Source organism: Rhododendron vialii, chromosome 3a, assembly GCF_030253575.1.
Source record: "Rhododendron vialii isolate Sample 1 chromosome 3a, ASM3025357v1".
Taxonomy (NCBI): Eukaryota; Viridiplantae; Streptophyta; class Magnoliopsida; order Ericales; family Ericaceae; genus Rhododendron; species Rhododendron vialii.
The window spans coordinates 21,081,894-21,099,830 of NC_080559.1; positions in this window are offsets into that span (position 1 = coordinate 21,081,894).

Below are 17,937 nucleotides of genomic sequence, written 5' to 3' on the forward strand. Positions count from 1 at the left end.
GGTACCAAACCATTCCAAAACGGTGCAATACCGTACGAGTACATCCATACGGTACCAAACCACACCAAAACGGTGCAATACCATACGAGTACATCCATACGGTACCAAACCACTCCAAAACGGTGCAATACCGTACGAGTACATCCATAGGGTACCAAACCACACGAAAATGGTGCAATACCGTACGAGTACATCCATACGCTACCAAACCACACCAAAACGGTGCAATACCATACGAGTACATCCATAGGGTACCAAACCACACCAAAACGGTGCAATACCGTACGAGTACATCCATATGGTACCAAACCACACCAAAACGGTGCAATACCGTACGAGTACATCCATAGGGTACCAAACCACACCAAAACGGTGCAATACCGTACGAGTACTTCGTTACGGTACCAAACCACACCAAAACGGTGCAATACCGTACGAGTACATCCATACGGTACCAAACCACACCGAAACGGTGCAATACCGTACGAGTACATCCATACGGTACCAAACCACACCCAAACGGTGCAATACCGTACGAGTACATCCATACGCTACCAAACCACGCCAAAACGGTGCAATACCGTACGAGTGCATCCATAGGGTACCAAACCACACCAAAATGCTAGAATACCGTACGAGTACTTCGTTATGGTACCAAAGCACACCAAAACGGTGCAATACCGTACGAGTACATCCATACGGTACCAAACCACACCAAAACGGTGCAATACCGTACGAGTACATCCATACGGTACCGAACCATACCAAAATGGTGCAATACCGTACGAGTACTTCGTTACGGTACCAAACCACACCAAAACGGTGCAATACCGTACGAGTACATCCATACGGTACAAAACCACACCAAAACGGTGCAATACCGTACGAGTACATCCATACGGTACAAAACCACACCAAAACGGTGCAATACCGTACGAGTACTTCGTTACGGTATCAAACCACACCAAAATGGTGCAATACCTTACGAGTACATCCATACGGTACCAAACCACTCCAAAACGGTGCAATACCGTACGAGTACATCCATACGGTACCAAACCACACCAAAACGGTGCAATACCGTACGAGTACATCCATACGGTACCAAACCACACCAAAAGGGTCCAATACCGTACGAGTACATCCATACGGTACCAAACCACACCAAAACGGTGCAATACCGTACGAATACATCCATACGGTACCAAACCACTCCAAAACGGAGCAATACCGTACGAGGACTTCGTTACGGTACCAAACCACACAAAAATAGTGCAATACCGTACGAGTACATCCATACGGTACCAAACCATGCCAAAACGGTGCAATACCGTACGAGTACATCCATACGGTACCAAACCACTCCAAAACGGTGCAATACCGTACGAGTACATCCATACGGTGCCAAACCACACCAAAACGGTGCAATACCGTACGAGTACATCCATAGGGTACCAAACCACTCCAAAACGGTGCAATACCGTACGAGTACATTCATACGGTACCAAACCACACCAAAACGGTGCAATACCGTACGAGTACATCCATACGGTACCAAACCACGCCAAAACGGTGCAATACCGTACGAGTACATCCATACGGTACCAAACCACACCAAAACGGTCCAATACCGTACGAGTACATCCATACGGTACCAAACAACTCCAAAACGGTGCAATACCGTACGAGTACATCCATACGGTACCAAACCACACCAAAACGGTGCAATACCGTACGAGTACATCCATACGGTACCAAACCACACCAAAACGGTCCAATACCGTACGAGTACATCCATACGGTACCAAACCACACCAAAAGGGTCCAATACCGTACGAGTACATCCATACGGTACCAAACCACTCCAAAACGGAGCAATACCGTACGAGTACTTCATTACGGTACCAAACCACACCAAAACAGTGCAATACCGTACGAGTACATCCATACGGTACCAAACCACGCCAAAACGGTGCAATACCGTACGAGTACATCCATATGGTACCAAACCACTCCAAAACGGTGCAATACCGTACGAGTACATCCATACGGTGCCAAACCACACCAAAACGGTGATATACCGTACGAGTACATCCATAAGGTACCAAACCACACCAAAACAGTGCAATACCGTACGAGTACATCCATACGGTACCAAACCACTCCAAAACGGTGCAATACCGTACGAGTACATCCATACGGTACCAAACCAGACCAAAACGGTGCAATACCGTACGAGTACATCCATACGGTACCCAACCACACTAAAACGGTGCAATACCGTACGAGTACATCCATACGGTACCAAACCACACCGAAACGGTGCAATACCATACGAGTACATCCATACGGTACCAAACCACACCAAAACAGTGCAATACCGTACGAGTACATCCATACGGTACCAAACCACGCCAAAACGGTGCAATACCGTACGAGTATTAGATCGCATTTATTAAATGTTCAGGTCTTGTCGCCGTAGTTGATTTTGTAGAATATGAAGTATGAAAGTTTTGTTGTTACCTAAAATTTTAATCTGGATTTGATAATTTGGTTGGACTCCCATGAAGATTTATTTGAGAATGGTTCAATGAAGCTGTTTTGATGGTACGGTCACCATAGGACTTGTGATTCTTTAGTAAATATTAAAATCTTTGAGAAGTAAGAAGTTGGATAGTAGAACTTTGGATCTTTGAGGTTGTATGGATCATAGTAACCAATTGTAGATGTCGAATACTTAGAGCTTGGCTTACTTGGTTTGAGCTATAATTATTCTTTCAATGGCTACTAATTCTAACCGTGATTGATTAGTTGGTTATTTGTTAGTTTTAAGTTAGTTCCTTTTAGGTGAAGTGAAAGAATTATATCAGGGAGAATTTTTGTGGAAGTATTCCTGTTGGTTCATAGCTACGGATGGTAGTAAGACGTCATGAAGACTAATATGTATTTTGAAAACTTGACTGTTTTGGAGTTGGATGGGAAAGGAAAATTTGATAGCTAGAAATGGAATATTCAACCTTGACGTATCACTTTAGCAAAAAAATAAAAAAGAGGAGAGAGAAGATTTTGGGGATCGATGATGTAGGAAATTTATAGATTTAGTCTGTTTGGGTTAGTAATTTTTGTGATAGCCATAAAAGTTTGTTGCAATAGATACACTGATTGGTTATTTTGAGTGTATTGAGTATGCTTAGCTTGAGTGTGGTTAAAGTCTTGGAAAACTAAGAATTGGATTTCCATATGTGATTTGGTACAGTGTGATTGGTGCTTTATTAAGTGTTCAACAGGATAGGAGGATGCACTATTGTTTAAAATTTTAATTTTGGAGTTTGGAGAATATGGTAGAATTGGTTATGATGGTCTTATTCAAACACTTCATTAGTGTTTTGTGCTATGCTTCGAGTGCCTACTGAAAAGTATGTTGATATGAAATGAGGAGGATTGATGAGATGAACCAATGAGATTTTGGATTTTTAGAAGACACAATGCCTTTGATTGCAATAATTCTTTTGTTAGAGTTGTTATACTGATGTCGGATTTTATGTATTGGTGGTCTACTTGGAACAACATTAGATGCACTTGGATGGACTAATATTAGACATAATGAGGCAGTAACTATTGATGGTTGGAATTTTTTTGAGTTCTTGGAGATTCAACATGATCAATCTTATGGAGACATAAATTTTTCGGAGTTCCAAATAACTACTTACATTTGTTTGATCTTGGTGTGAGTGATATGGAGTTGTACAGGAATTGGAATGGTTACGTGAATGTCAAGTTGGGGGTTGTAGTTGATCGGCTCGCTACGTCAACTTGTTTTGTTGCTATTAAGATGACATATACGTTGGATTGTTTGGCGTGGTTGTATGTTAAGGAGATTGTTAGACTCCTTGGTGCACCTATATCAATTGTGTCAGATCGTTTTCCCATTTTGTATCTAAATTTTGGGTGCCTTAAATATAGAGATGGATACTCGCATATTTTTTTTTTTAGTTTTGCTTAACGATGATCAAAGTGAGAGGACTATACAGACTTTGGAGGATTTATTGAGCGCATGTACCTTAGGGTTGGAAGGAAATTGGGATGATCAATCGCCGTTAATGGAATTTGCGTACAATAACAGTTATCATTCGAGTTTGGCAATTGTTCTATATGAGGTCTTGTATGGACGAAAGTGTATGTCCCTTATCTGTTGGTATGAGGTTGGAGAAAGGTGACTTTTAGGACTTGACTTGGTGGAGGATGCAAAAAAAAAAAAAACACTATTTGGGACAGGTTTGTAACCACTTGGAATAGATAGGAAAGTTATGCAGCTAATCGTAGGAGGGATTTGGAGTAATTAGATGGCCCTATGAATATTTTTGAAATGATGGAAATCTAGTGACTATTATTTTGACATTCTTTTACTATTTTGGTAGTCTTAATTTGATTGAAGGGGTTGGTTGATTAACTTCTTTGATAGATTTGGGCTAGTTCAATTTCTAGTCATATAGTAAGAGATACTTTTTCGAACAGTCATCGGAGGGATTTGGAGTTTGTAACTAGAGATATTATACTTCTTAAAGTGTCCCCATAGAAAGATGTTATTTAGTTTTGCAAAAAGAAAAAGTCGAGTCCTCACTATATTGGGTTGTTTGAGGTTTTGGAAAAGGATAGTTGAGGTGGCCTATCGTTTGGCGTTGCTGCCAAGTTTCGCTAAAGTTCATAAAGTTTTTCATGTGTCGATATTGAGGAGATATGTGCATAGTCCGTCCCATGTTATTGATAATGAGCCACTGCATGTTCGCAATGATTTAACCTATGATTAGCAACCCGTAGAGATTCTGGATATGAAGGAGAAGGTCCTTCGCAACAAAACGATTCTACTGGTCAAAGTTCTGTGGCACAATCATGCGGTTGAGGAAGCCACTTGGGAGCTTGATGAGAAGATGCGCAAAAAGTACCCGCATTTGTATAATTGAGCTTGGTATGCAATTTCGAGGACAAAATTTATTTTAAGGAGGGAATTATGTTACGGCCTAGGTTTTTATTTATTTATTTAAATAGTTATATAGCCGTTATTAATTAGCATTATGATTGGGTCCCAACTAATTAATTTGTGCGTGCTATGGATATTGTTGACACGATTATACTATTTGGGGTATGAAATTGATTTTGGGTAAACTAGTGGTACCGGATGGTAATTTTATAAGTTGAGTTACGTTCTATCTTATTCTAATTAGTTATAATATAGGAAGTAGTGGGTAGTTTTACAAAGTTAAGAGATATTTTCACGGTATAGGGTTTTATTTGGGCAGAGCATCAGACGTTCAGAGAGAGAGAGAGAGAGAGAGAGAGAGAGAAAGAGAAAGAGCCGCAGTCAAGGTTTTGCGTGGTGGAAGATTGCTGAAGTGGTTTGTTCATTTTCCTTCTTGTTCTCTTTTCCTTCTCTTCCTCTTCCACGTTACAGTAGTTTAGGGGTTTCAGCTAGAAAACAACTTGGTTTTTTTTTTGGTGGTGTAAAGATCGGTGGAGTTAATAAAGGAAAAACAGATGGGTTTTGTTCGTTTCTTTTTAATGCTAATGGACAATGGAGTTTGGAGGTGGTTTAATTTGTTCGGTGTGTACGAGGGTGATGATTTGCTGTAGTGGGGATAGGTGTTTTGCCTTGTTTTGCTTAGGGAGTATATAGAATCTAGTTGTATTATAAGGGTTTGTCTTGGAGTAATATTGGTCTATGGGCAGAAGTGTTGGGCTTTAGTACTAGGTTAGGAAAGTATTATTTCTAGGTAGTTCCTTATTGTTGTCAATAAGGTGATACAGTTAATGATAATTTTGTATATGATTATTTTGTTCAGGTTAGCATCGTTTGTTGTGATTCGAGTTACATTACTTTTGGACCCAGGTGAGTGGTTAAGCATGTTACGTATTTGTGAACTTCCCCGTATCTCTTAAATTATTGTTTTAAAAAATTAATGATTGAAATTGGGAACATATATTTGTTTGATTTGGTTCTTGAAATTGGCATGCGGATTGGTGAAACCATTTGTTGATCGAATAATCTTTTGGTGAGAACTTTGTGGATATTGATGGGAACATATTTTGGGAGTTCAGGGAAATTAATCCTCTGTGTGCAGGTGACTCTGGCCATTAGGGAAGAAACCGGATTAGGCCGGTGACCCTAATGCTCAACGATTGTTATTGATCGGATCGTTCTTTGGGAAAAGTTCCACGGGCTGCCTACTCGTGGTGACTCTAAGATTCGATATTGGATCCAATTATGAGACATTTATTCATTGGCATTTGGTACTATTGATTTTGGTTGTGGTTCCCCATTGTTGTTGGAGATTGGATTGAGAACACCATTAAAATTTATCGAATGAATCGTTTATATTGACATGGTAAATTATTTTGATTCTTGTTTCAGAACTTTATTCTAATATACATGCTTTGCTGCTCACTGAGCTCGTCAGCTGACGGATTTATTCCAACTTCTTTTTCAGGCAAGTTGGGCAGTTAGGAGGACTCTGGCGGCATCTCGGGGATTTTCTTTTTTTGACCTCTTTAGGGTGTCTCATCCTTTTATTTTAATAATCGCTTCCGCATTTAAAACATTTTTCGGTTATTGAATTCTTTTTATTATTGGTGCATCACTTGGTATTATTTGGTTCGTGGGATGTTTGTGCCCCATGCTTTTGTCTGAACCTTTTTGGCTGATACTGTTTTGAATAAAATTTACTTAGTGATTCAAAGCTTTGGCATTTAATTTATTTTCTTTTTAGGCTACGTGTTCCATGGATTAGTCTCATGGTTCACGGCCGGTCACTTACCATTTTGGGGTGTGACACATTGAGTGCCGCTGTGTCTGCTGGAGTGAGTTCTGCTATGAAGTCGGCCAACACCTGGCCCTTAATTGTCGTTCGTGGCTCAAAGCTGATGTCGAAGTTCGCAAGTTCGACAGCCCATTTTGATACCCGGTTGGAGAGATCTGCCTTTCGAAAGAGAGCTTTGAGGGGGTGTTCTGTTAAGACGGTGATTGGGTGGGACTGGAAGTAGTGCAATAGTTTCCTCGCCGCCGAGACGAGAGCAAGGGCTAGTTTCTCTAGCGGATGATACCGTGTTTGTGCCGGAAGAAGTGTTTTGCTTGTGAAGTATATCGGCTTCTCATCAGCCCCTTCCCGGCGAACGAGTGCAGAACTGACCGCATGGGCGGAGACAGCAAGATACAAATATAGGGTCTCGAATTCTTTTGGCTTTACCAGTAGTGGGGCCGAGCTGAGGTACTCTTTGAGTTCAGCCAAAGAGGAGTCACACTCTGGTGTCCATTCGAAGCTGCGTCGGCTCTTGCCTTTCAATGCATTGAAGAAGACATGGCACTTGTCGGAGGACTTGCTAATGAACCGGTTCAAAGTGGCCGCCATTCCAGTGAGCCGTTGTACTTCCTTGATTGTTCTTGGTGGCCGCAAATCTGCAATGGCTTTAATCTGGTTGGGGTCAGCCTCAATACCGCGCCTGGTGACCAAATGTCCGAGAAATTTCCTAGCACTTATGCCGAATGCACACTTCTCGAGGTTTAGGCGGAGCTTGTAGAATTTGAGAATGTCGAATATTTCCTTCAGCTCCTGGAGATGGTTGCTCTCCTTCTGGCTTTTGACGACAAGGTCGTCGACATAGGCTTCCAAAGTGCGGCCAATTTGGGCATGCATCATCTTGAATATGGCACGGTTGAATGTGGCGCATGAGTTTTTGAGCCCAAATGGCATGACGCGATAACAAAAAATTGCCGTAAGGGGTAATAGAGGCTGTTTTTTCCATGACATCTGGGTCCATGGCTATCTGATGGTAGCCACGGCAAGCGTTGAGGAAGCTTAGCCGAGCATGTCCTGCTGTTGCGTCAACCAGTTGATCGATCTTGGGAAGTGGGAACCAATCTTTTGGACAAGCGTCGTTAAGGTTGGTGTAGTCGACACAAACTCGCCATTTGCCATTTTTCTTCTTAACGACCACCGTGTTTGAAAGCCAGGTTGGGTACTGCACTTCTTGGATGGCATTAGCTTCCAGTAGCCGCTTTACATCTTCTACGACAGCATCGGCATGTTCGGTGGCCGAGCGTCGCGCTTTCTGGACTACTGGCTTCGCGTCCTTTCTGACGTTGAGAGAGTGGCAGATAAAATCTGGGTCGACCCCTGGCATTTCGTTGGGGGTCCATGCGAAGTCTTTTATGTTGTCCTTTAGGTAGCGGAATGTTTCTTCCCAGTCGTCATCGCTGAGTGAGGATGCGATTAAGAAGAAACGTGAACCGTCCTCGTTGAGGGGCAATGGGATTAGGTCCTCTTCGGTTTTGTCCTCAGCTCTCTGGCCGATGTCGTCGATCACGGCCATGTCGGGGACTTCAACCCATTGTACTTGTTTGGCCTTGGCGGAGTTGTGGACAGCCGAGACATAGCACTTTTTGGAGGCTACTTGGTCACCTCGCAGATCTTCCTGTCGTCCATTGGAGCCGATGAAGCGGACAACATGGTGGTAGGTCAAAGCGATTGCTTGCATGTCATGAAGCCAGGCTAGGCCAAGAATTGCGTTATACGGGCTCGGCACGTTGACAACGATGAACTCAACGGTCAACGTTTTCGAACCTGCGACAACCTGAAGGAAGATTCGATCGAGTGGCTAAACCGGTGCTCCATTGAATCCGATGAGAGGGACTTTGATGGGTTGTAGGGCTGACTCTGGGAGGTCAAGCTTTTTGAACAAATCATAGTACATCACCTCTGCTGAGCTTCCCTGGTCGATGAGGATTCTCTTGACATCGTGGACTCCGATTTGCATGGTAACGACGAGAGCATCGGAGTGTGGAGTTTGTACGAACTCAAGGTCGCGCTCGGTGAAAGTTATGGTCCACTTGGGCGTTTCGTCTGGGCGCGGGCGCTTTGACCCGGGTCCTACCGCAAGTACCTGTTTAGAAGTGGAGGCGCGATCGAGGTCGGCTCGGAGGTGTGCTTCGGATTCTTTTGTCACTGGGCCGTGGATGACATGTATCGTCGGCCGTGGTTCATTGAGGTTGGGATTTCCGACAGGTGGGCAGGCGGGTGTTTTTGCTCGATCAATGTATTGGTCGAGATGGCCTTGGGCCGCCAAACGTTCCAACAGCGCCTTGTACGGAGCACATGCCGTTGTGTAGTGGCCGAGCTCATTGTGATACGAGCACTTCTTCCTCGGGTTTTGATCCGCTTGGCCGTTGTCCGTGCCGAGCTTGCCTTGCGGCCACTCGAACCATGGTTGCCTCATGATTTCCTTTAGGAAGGACCAGATGGGTTCTTTAAAGTGGGTGGTTTCGGCCACGTAGTCGTGCTCTTTTGGCTGGCGTTTCTTCCCTTCTTTGATGTTGTTGACTTGTTTCTTTGGCTGGGATTGTTGAGTTACGATTGGTGTCTGCAGCTGAGGAGCTGTCGTCGGCAAGCAGGTTGTTGAACTGGGGATCCCCTGAGCGGCTCGGTCCGCGTAGAACTCTTCAAGGGCACAAAATCATTCTACGACACGCATAAACTCTCCCATGCCGTGCGGAGGTCGAATAACCAGTTCGTCGAGTATTTTGCTACCAGATTCCAACCCATTTTTGAAGGTGCGCGCGGCCCAGTACTCGTCGATTCCGGGAATTTCATTGAAAAGTTGCCAGTAACGCTCGGCGTAGTGTGTGAGTGTTTCATTTGGGAGCTTTCTCATCTGGGACAAGGACTCAGGCTCATTGGCTGTCCTGTTACTGGTGATGAAGCGAGTGTTGAAGGCGCGTTCAAGGTCGGCCAGGTTCCGTATGGATCCAGCGGGCAATTTGTTGAACCACTGGAGTCCAAGGGAGCCGAGGCTGGATGGGAACGCTTTGCATTTGATTTCGTCCTTTGTGGTGCATAGCTCAATGGTTTGACGGAAGTGGATAAGGTGGGGTGTAGGCTTCGCATGTGGTAGGATCGAACTTTATAAACTTTGGTAGGTGGAAGTTGGGTTCGGCCGTTGTGTTGATTATGTGGGGTGTGAAGGGAGAAATTGAGAGATCCTTCAGCTGCCGCTCAAAACTGGGGCGCGGTGGCTTGCCGTGCTCATCCGTCTTTGCTCTCTTGGAGTCTCTATCTAGAGACTTTTGACGGTTTTGATGCCGGATTTTGTCTCATAAATCTGCTGTCACCCGGTGATGTCCGCCAACTATTTCTCCTCTGTCCTTACCGAGTTTTGTTTCGTTGTTCGGCTCTTCAATACGCACGCCTTTTTCGTTCCGTCGAGCTTGGTTGCTGTTGTCGAATTTTTCTGCCAGGATTTTCCCGAGTCGTTCAGATACATGGCGTCTAGTCTCCACGGAATCTCGGCTACGGTGGGAAACCGTTGTGTGAGAGAATTCTGCGCGACCAGTCGAGTATGTGCTTGTAAACGACTCGGTATCCCTAGTGTTATCGTGGTGGCCCTTTGAGGGCTGTGTTCCAGATGTTGTGTTCCGCTTGTAAAGTATGATCTCCCTCGCATCACCTGGATCTGATAGGATGCCAAGGCGGTCCTTGACGGAGCCGCGGTGGCCGGTTTCGTGAGGACGTTCTTGTGGCTGTGGTGGGGCTGGTGTTTGCTTTCGTCGCCTCCCACTTCTGCCTCCCGCCGATCTAGATGTAGTGGGAACGGCGTCTCGCTGCATTTGTTGTTTCATTTGGGCAACTTCTGCTCTTAGAGCTGCTAGCTCGTTGTCCCTATCTTCGTCGCGACGTTGTAACAAGCGGATGTAGGTCATTGTTACGTCGTCTGCTACTGGGGAGAGACCTGAACTTGGGGGAAGTGAAATGGACATGTGCCTCTCTGAAAACGGTGTAAGGATTGTGTTTCCATTGGCGTCTTTGGCCCCTGAGACGGTGACATCTGCCAGATCTCCGCCCATGGTAATCGAAGCTGTAGTTGTTATTTAAAAGAAGAGGATGGGCTGATGAAAGTTCGAGCCGTTTGGATCAGAAGTTTTGTATTTCACGTCAGGTTCACCAATTGTGTGGCCCGTGATATCTAGCTCGAGTCCTTCCTTCGCTGGTTCAGTGGCTTCCTAGCCTTCTCCACGTAGCTTGCACAGTGAGCGCACGACTACGACCTGGCCGGGGGTTGCCCGGCAAGGCCCTCCGGCGAGAGGATAAGTATGTGCAAGAAGAAAGGGAAGAGACTAGGGTTTTGAGTGGGTATTCGCGTGTATCAGTGCGTACCTCCCCAGAGGCGTTATCCTTTGGTATTTATAGAGCCTCCCTGACTTGCTCTCCAAGCACGGGCACGTGTCTTGCGCGGGCCAGGCGACGTCACAGTGACGTCATTGAACAGATCTGGTAACCACTTTTGGGGGTGAGCTGGTACTCCCATGCGCGTTCTCGATTATCTCTTGGCATAACCGTCTCCGCGCGTGGGTGGGCACGTGGCCGCGCAGGTGGCCGAGCCCATAAGAACCTGTCGGTTGCCGAGCTTGAAGGGAAGCCGAGCCCGAAGGGAATTCGGGCTAGGTGAACGTCGTCTGCGGAGCAGCAACCAAATGGTGGCCGAGCTTGACACAAATCCTCTCCGTCGCCGGACGCAAGGCAAAGGCAGAACCGACGACTGGTACGCCTCGGCTGAGGTCGAGCCCCGGTGGAGTGGGTCAGCTGCCCCGTGCGGCAGCTGGCGGTGGCAGAGGAGTAGAGGTGGTCCCTGGTGTAATTGCGGTTGAGCTCGGCCTGCTACAGACACCTCAATTTGCTCGCTTCCTTGTCCGATGCGCCACTGCAGTTGTACGGCTGTAGAGAAGACAATTCGCGCTGAGAATTTGTTGGAGTTGGAGTGTGTATTCAATTTGTTGTCGTTATATATAATTACGTATGTTGTTTTTTGTGTGTGTGTGTGAAGATGAGAAATGTGTAGTACCCCCGTTTCGCAATGCAAAAAAAGTCCTTATTTTTTAAGAAGACAATTTCTAGCTCAAAAATTATGGACTTATTGAAATCTAAAAATATGCAATATGGATCTTATTTGGAAGATCTCATCAAAATCTTTTATACGATGCAAAAAAAATTGAAAAAATATTTTTCATTTACATCATTTTTGAGTTTGAAAATGTGAAATAAGCTGCTTATTTTTTAAGAAGATTTTTGGAACGGAGCCGTAATCTGGTTAGGGTTTTAGGTTTCAGTGGGAGCTTTGGGGTTTAAATGACCTCTACAATAGGTTAACGGTGACGTAAAAGATGGGATTTGGATTGGGTGCATCGTCCCCTATTTGTAACATATGCAATGGAGCCACTTAAAGGGTAAGTTATGCCACGTCAGGGATTTTGGGAACAAAATGGACGGAGTGTAACAGCAGAGGTCTAAATTAGGGAATTTTGTTAGTACAGATGTTTAATTGAAATAAACTTAAGTTCAGGTGTTTTTGCGACATTTGAGTAAAAGTTCAGATGTCATTTTGAAAATTTTCCTTAAAGATACAAAGCTCTACTTTTACTTCCTTGATGATTTGATTTAGGGGAATTTAGAGGCCAGCCTTAAAAGTAGGTTCGGACTTAAATTAGTCTTGACAAAAATATTCTTTTTTTATTTCAGTCTTTTTTCTTGACTTTTCATGTATTTTTACTATTTTGTCCATTTTTCTTAACTTTTTGTGTACATATCAATTTTTAGTAAAATTTGCATTTTTAGAATCAACTTCTGACCCATATTATTTCGGACAAAAATACCCTTGGCTATGTGAACTAGTTATGAAAATTGCCAATTCTCACAGCCAGTTAACATAATACTTCGAACAAAAATATCTCTGTCAATTCACATAACCCGAGTTAACATATTATTTTGGACAAAAATACCCCTAAACTATGGCTATGAAAACTGAGGCTGCAAGAGTTATATTTTTAGAATCAATTCTTAAATCATATTATTTCGGATAAAAATACCCTTGCTTATGTGAACTGGCTATGAGAACTGCCAAGTCGGCTATGTGAACTGAGCTATGAGAACTGGCTATGTGAACTGCCAATTCTCATAGTCAGTTTTATGAGAACTGTTAGTTTTCATAGTCAGTTTTATGAGAATTGGCTATGAGAAGTGACTATTCTCATAGACAACTAGCTTTGTGAACTAGTTATGAGAACTGGATTATGTGAACTGAAAATACACACAGTTCACATAGTTTTGCCACACACTAAAATACACAGTTCTCATAAAAAATATATAGTTCTAATAGAAAAAACACGGTTCTAATAGACAGTTCTCATAGACAATACACAATTTTCATATAAAAAAAAGTTCTCATAGACAGTTCTTATGAACAACACACAATTTTCATAAAAAAATACACAGTTCTCATAGAAAATATACACACGAACAAAAAATGAACAAAAACAAAAAGGTAATTAAAATCAAATATAGTTATAAATGTTCTCACCGCCATATCTTAAAAAAGTAATCAAAGTAAAAAAGTAATAGTTCACATAGGAAATAAATTGATTTAGAATTGAATTTTTAACTACCAAGTCTCATAGTCAGTTCTGAGAACTGCTCTTATGAGAACTAGCTATGTGAATTGAGTTTTGAGAACTGGCTATGTGAACTGTCAATTCTCATAGTCAGTTATATGAGAACTGCCAATTTTCATAATCAATTCTATGAGAATTGGCTATGAGAACTGACTGTTCTCATAGAGAACTAGCTTTGTGAACTGATTTTGAGAACTAGACAACGTGAACTAGCTATGTGAACTAAAAAATACACAATTCATATAGTCTTACCACACACTAAAATATATAGTTCTAATAAATAATATATAGTTTTCATAGAAAATACACGGTTCTAATAGACAATTCTCATGGACAATATACAGTTTTTATGGAAAAATATGCAGTTCTCATGGACAGTTCCACAGTTCTCATAGAAAAATGCACAATTCTCATAAAAAATACACACACGAACAAAAATTGAACAAAAATAAAAAGGTAATCAAAATCAAAATCCATCAATATCACAGCTTATTTTTTTTCTCCGAAAATAGATAACATACATTAAGTGCCCAATATTTGATCAAACAAGGGAGATCACACTCTCGCACACAGAATCATTCTCTACACATACAAACAAACAAAAATTTTAAACTAAAATGTCAATTTTGAAAAAAGTCAATGGGTCTTTGTCTCCTCCTGAATTCTATGCAAAATGGAGTATTCTAGGTTTTCTTCATGTACCTTTTACAGCAGATGGAGTCCACCTAATATCCTATGAAATCCCCAGGGGATTTGAACCTATACGATCATAATATCTGGAGCTATGTGAAAACTTGGATCTCAATAAGAGACGACCAGAACGAGGAGGAGGATAGCAGAGATACTGACAACAACAAGAACGCAATGGCGATGGTGGCAAGAACACGAATTCTCGTTAGAGAGGAGATGTTGACAGTGGCGGTGGTCGGCGCTGATCCATCGGTGGAGGGACAAAGCGGTGTTTGGTGAGTCGAGATGTCGTGGCAGTAGTTTAGAGAGAGAGAGAGAGAGAGGGGGAGAGGGGAAAGGGCTATAACGACCTTGAATTTTGGTCAATAAAAATTTCGTTCAATATTTGAATTTTATTTGAATTACATATTTTTCTTAAGTGGCTATATGATTCTTGTCGTAGTTAGATTTTGGTCTTTGGTTAAACTCTCGACTAGAAACCCTACGTGACCAATTTAGTTGGTTTCTAACCGACTAATTGGAGGAACCGAGCAACCAACTTACCTAGTTACTAGATGAACCTTTTGGACCTTTTGAAACCTTTGAACCTTTTGCTTTTATCCATTGGTCCATAATGGTTAGGGTAATTTTTGTCCATTGGATAATAGAAACCCATTTCTTTATATTAAAAGGATTTTTAAAGATTGGAACAAAGTACTATAATCTTTTAGAAGTAGACTTTTATAATTACTTTAAAAGTACTTTTTGGATATTTTACTATAAAAAGTACCTTAGTAACTATTATCCATTGGACAATGATTGTTAGGGTAATCTTTACCCATTGGACAAAAGCTTTTCCTTTATTATATTTGGCTAAGTACATATATATAAACACATGGGTAAATTTCAAAAGTACATGTAGTCTTTTCAAAATCTTATTTTAAAGTATAAAAGTACTTGTACTCTTTTGTCCATTAGTTATTACATGCTAGGAAAATTATTATTCATTGGGTAATAGCCCAAATCTTTCTACCAAGTACAAGGTTGCATTTTAATAATCAAGATTTGGATTCCCATGTACTTTTATGTATTAAACTTTTGGGGTATATCTAAACCCTAGATTTTCTAGTACTTGTACTCTATTATAAACTAATGGGGATAATTCTAGCCTTTTTATTTAATTGGGGTACTTGGTACCACACCTATATTTAATATAGGGCTTTTGTCACATGCTTTAAAGTACACTTTGATTATTTTAAATAAAAGTTTCCTTTTAACTATTGTCCATTGGATAATAAAAGTTAGGGGATTTATCGTCCATTGGGTAAAAGGTTTATTCTTTCAACAAGTACATGGATTCATTAAACTAATATTTTTCTTAAAACCCATGTGATGAAAGTACACATTATTTTATTATTAAAGTACTTAGTAGCCCTAATAGCCTTTAAGGCCTATTATTCTCCTAAGTACTTTGTTATTAATTTATATTGGGGTTTTGTACCCAATTGGTTTAATTTATTGGAGAGTTGATCTTCCTAGAGTACATTAGTACACTAGTTTATTTATTTATTGGAAACATGTGTTTAATTAAGATTCTTACTTGATTTTGTAAATCTTGTACTTTGTACCTTTCTTATTCCTTCTTTCATTTATATATATATATATATATATATATATATATATATATATATATATGTATGTGTGTGTGTGTGTGTGTGTGTGTGTGTGTGTGTGTGTATGTAGTGTACCTTTGCAAGAGAGAGAGAGAGGGAGAGGGAGAGGGAGAGGGAGAGAGAGATTGCCGAGAGAGAGAAGGAGAGGGGAGCCGAGAGAGAGAGAGAGGGGGAGAGAGAGAGAGAAGGAAGAAAGGAGGAAGATGGGTTGTACCTTGACTTGACCTTCCTCATCCTTTCAAATCCTTGGTGATATCTTTCTTCCTAGCTAAGAAACTTCCTCCATTGTACTTCTATGCTTGTTTAAAACCAAATCTTGTACCTATGTCTCCTCCTTTCCAACATATCTTCCACAAATCCCATCCAAAGTACTAAGAATAGCCATGCAAGCCTACCATTTAGCCTAACCTAGCCATGCAAGCCTAGGGTTAGACTTTGATCTTTCAAAGATTGCATGCCATGTGTCAAAATTTGAGGTAGAGAGAGAGAGAGGGGGGCCGGCCATGAAGAGAGGAGAGAGAGCCAAGGTTTTTCTATAAATAGGACCCCATCCCAAGCATTGAACTCACACCTTCTCACTTTGCTCCAACTTCTCTCTAGAAATTCTTGTTCTTTCTTTAGTTCTTCTTTGTTCTTGAGTGTTCTTGAGTTCTTCAAGAAACTCAACCTAAGCTGCCACTAAACAGCCACTTGGCCACCCTTCGATCCATAAAGTAGTGTAGTATTAGTCAAGTAGAAGTTTCGAGAGAAACCTTTCTCTTTCGAAGCTACCGGGAGCATTCCGTAGGAAGTTACTCCGCCCGACCACCGACGTACTTTCCGTAGCCGACTACTGCCAAGAAGTAAGGTAGGATTCCTTGTCCACTATCTCTACGTATATGTAGAATCCCATATACACTATCTCTAAGTATAATGTAGGTACCATATTTACTCGATGAATACGTAGGTTATTTACCATGTGAATCCAAGTATTCGTATTTTGATCTTTAAGATAATTATGAGTATGCGTATATGAATTGCCTGTATTGCTTGTGGTATGTGATAAAGCATAAGTGATTTCACTCCAAAGACGTCCGTACATGTGGCGTTGTGCTTTGAATAAAGCATAAGTGATACACTCCAAAGACGTCCGTACATGTGGCGTTATGGTATAATTAAGCGTGATGAGTAATATAGAATTGATGATCTTGTTAGGATGATTCGTGCTTACGTTTGTCCTACCGCGGAGTCTTTGCATGTAACGAGACACGAGAATCGAGAAAGTAAGAACATGACACCTAGGGTGTGGTTAAAGAAAGGAAATATTTTTCGAGGAAGAAAATATTTTGAAACTACATAATGACCGGTTTTGGGTGGCATTATGTGAGTTGTGTGCGTGTGTAAAAGAAACATTTAAAAAGGTTTTGAATTTTCAAAAACCGCAATGTGGCTGGACGTGGTAGCCCATTGTGTGGTGTGTGTTGAAAAACCCAATGAGAACTCGGAGCGGCGGAATCATTGTGGGGATACTCGGGAACCCGGAGCGGCGGAACCGAGGCTTTTAGATTTCGAAAACCCCCAATTGGGAACCCGGAGCGGCGGAACCATTGTGGGAGACTCGGGAACCCGGAGCGGCGGAACTGAGGGCTTTAAATTGTGTGCATTCCCATGGGAACCCGGAGCGGCGGAACCATGGTGAGGTATGGCTTGGTTATCCGCGGTACGGAGCCAATGCAAATATTTTTGTGTGCCAATGGGAACCCGGCGCGGCGGAACCATTGTGAGGATACTTGGGAACCCGGCGCGGCGGAACCAAGGTTGGGTGTGTAGCTTGGTTATCCGCGGTACGGAGCCAATGCAAATGATTTTAAAAAGGTTGGGTGTGTAGCTTGGTTATCCGCGGTACGGAGCCAATGCAAATGATTTTTGAAAGGTTGTTTTGTAAATGAAATTGTTGACACAGTCTACGATGAGTCGCGTAGGAGAAACTCGAAAATCTTGGACACCAACGATAGATGATTAATGAATGTGGATGTGTCATTGATTAGCTGTGTATTTACTTATCATGTGGAAATTGATGTTGTATTATAGCTTTGTTTATAAGTTATGGGTTAGCGGATATGAGATTAC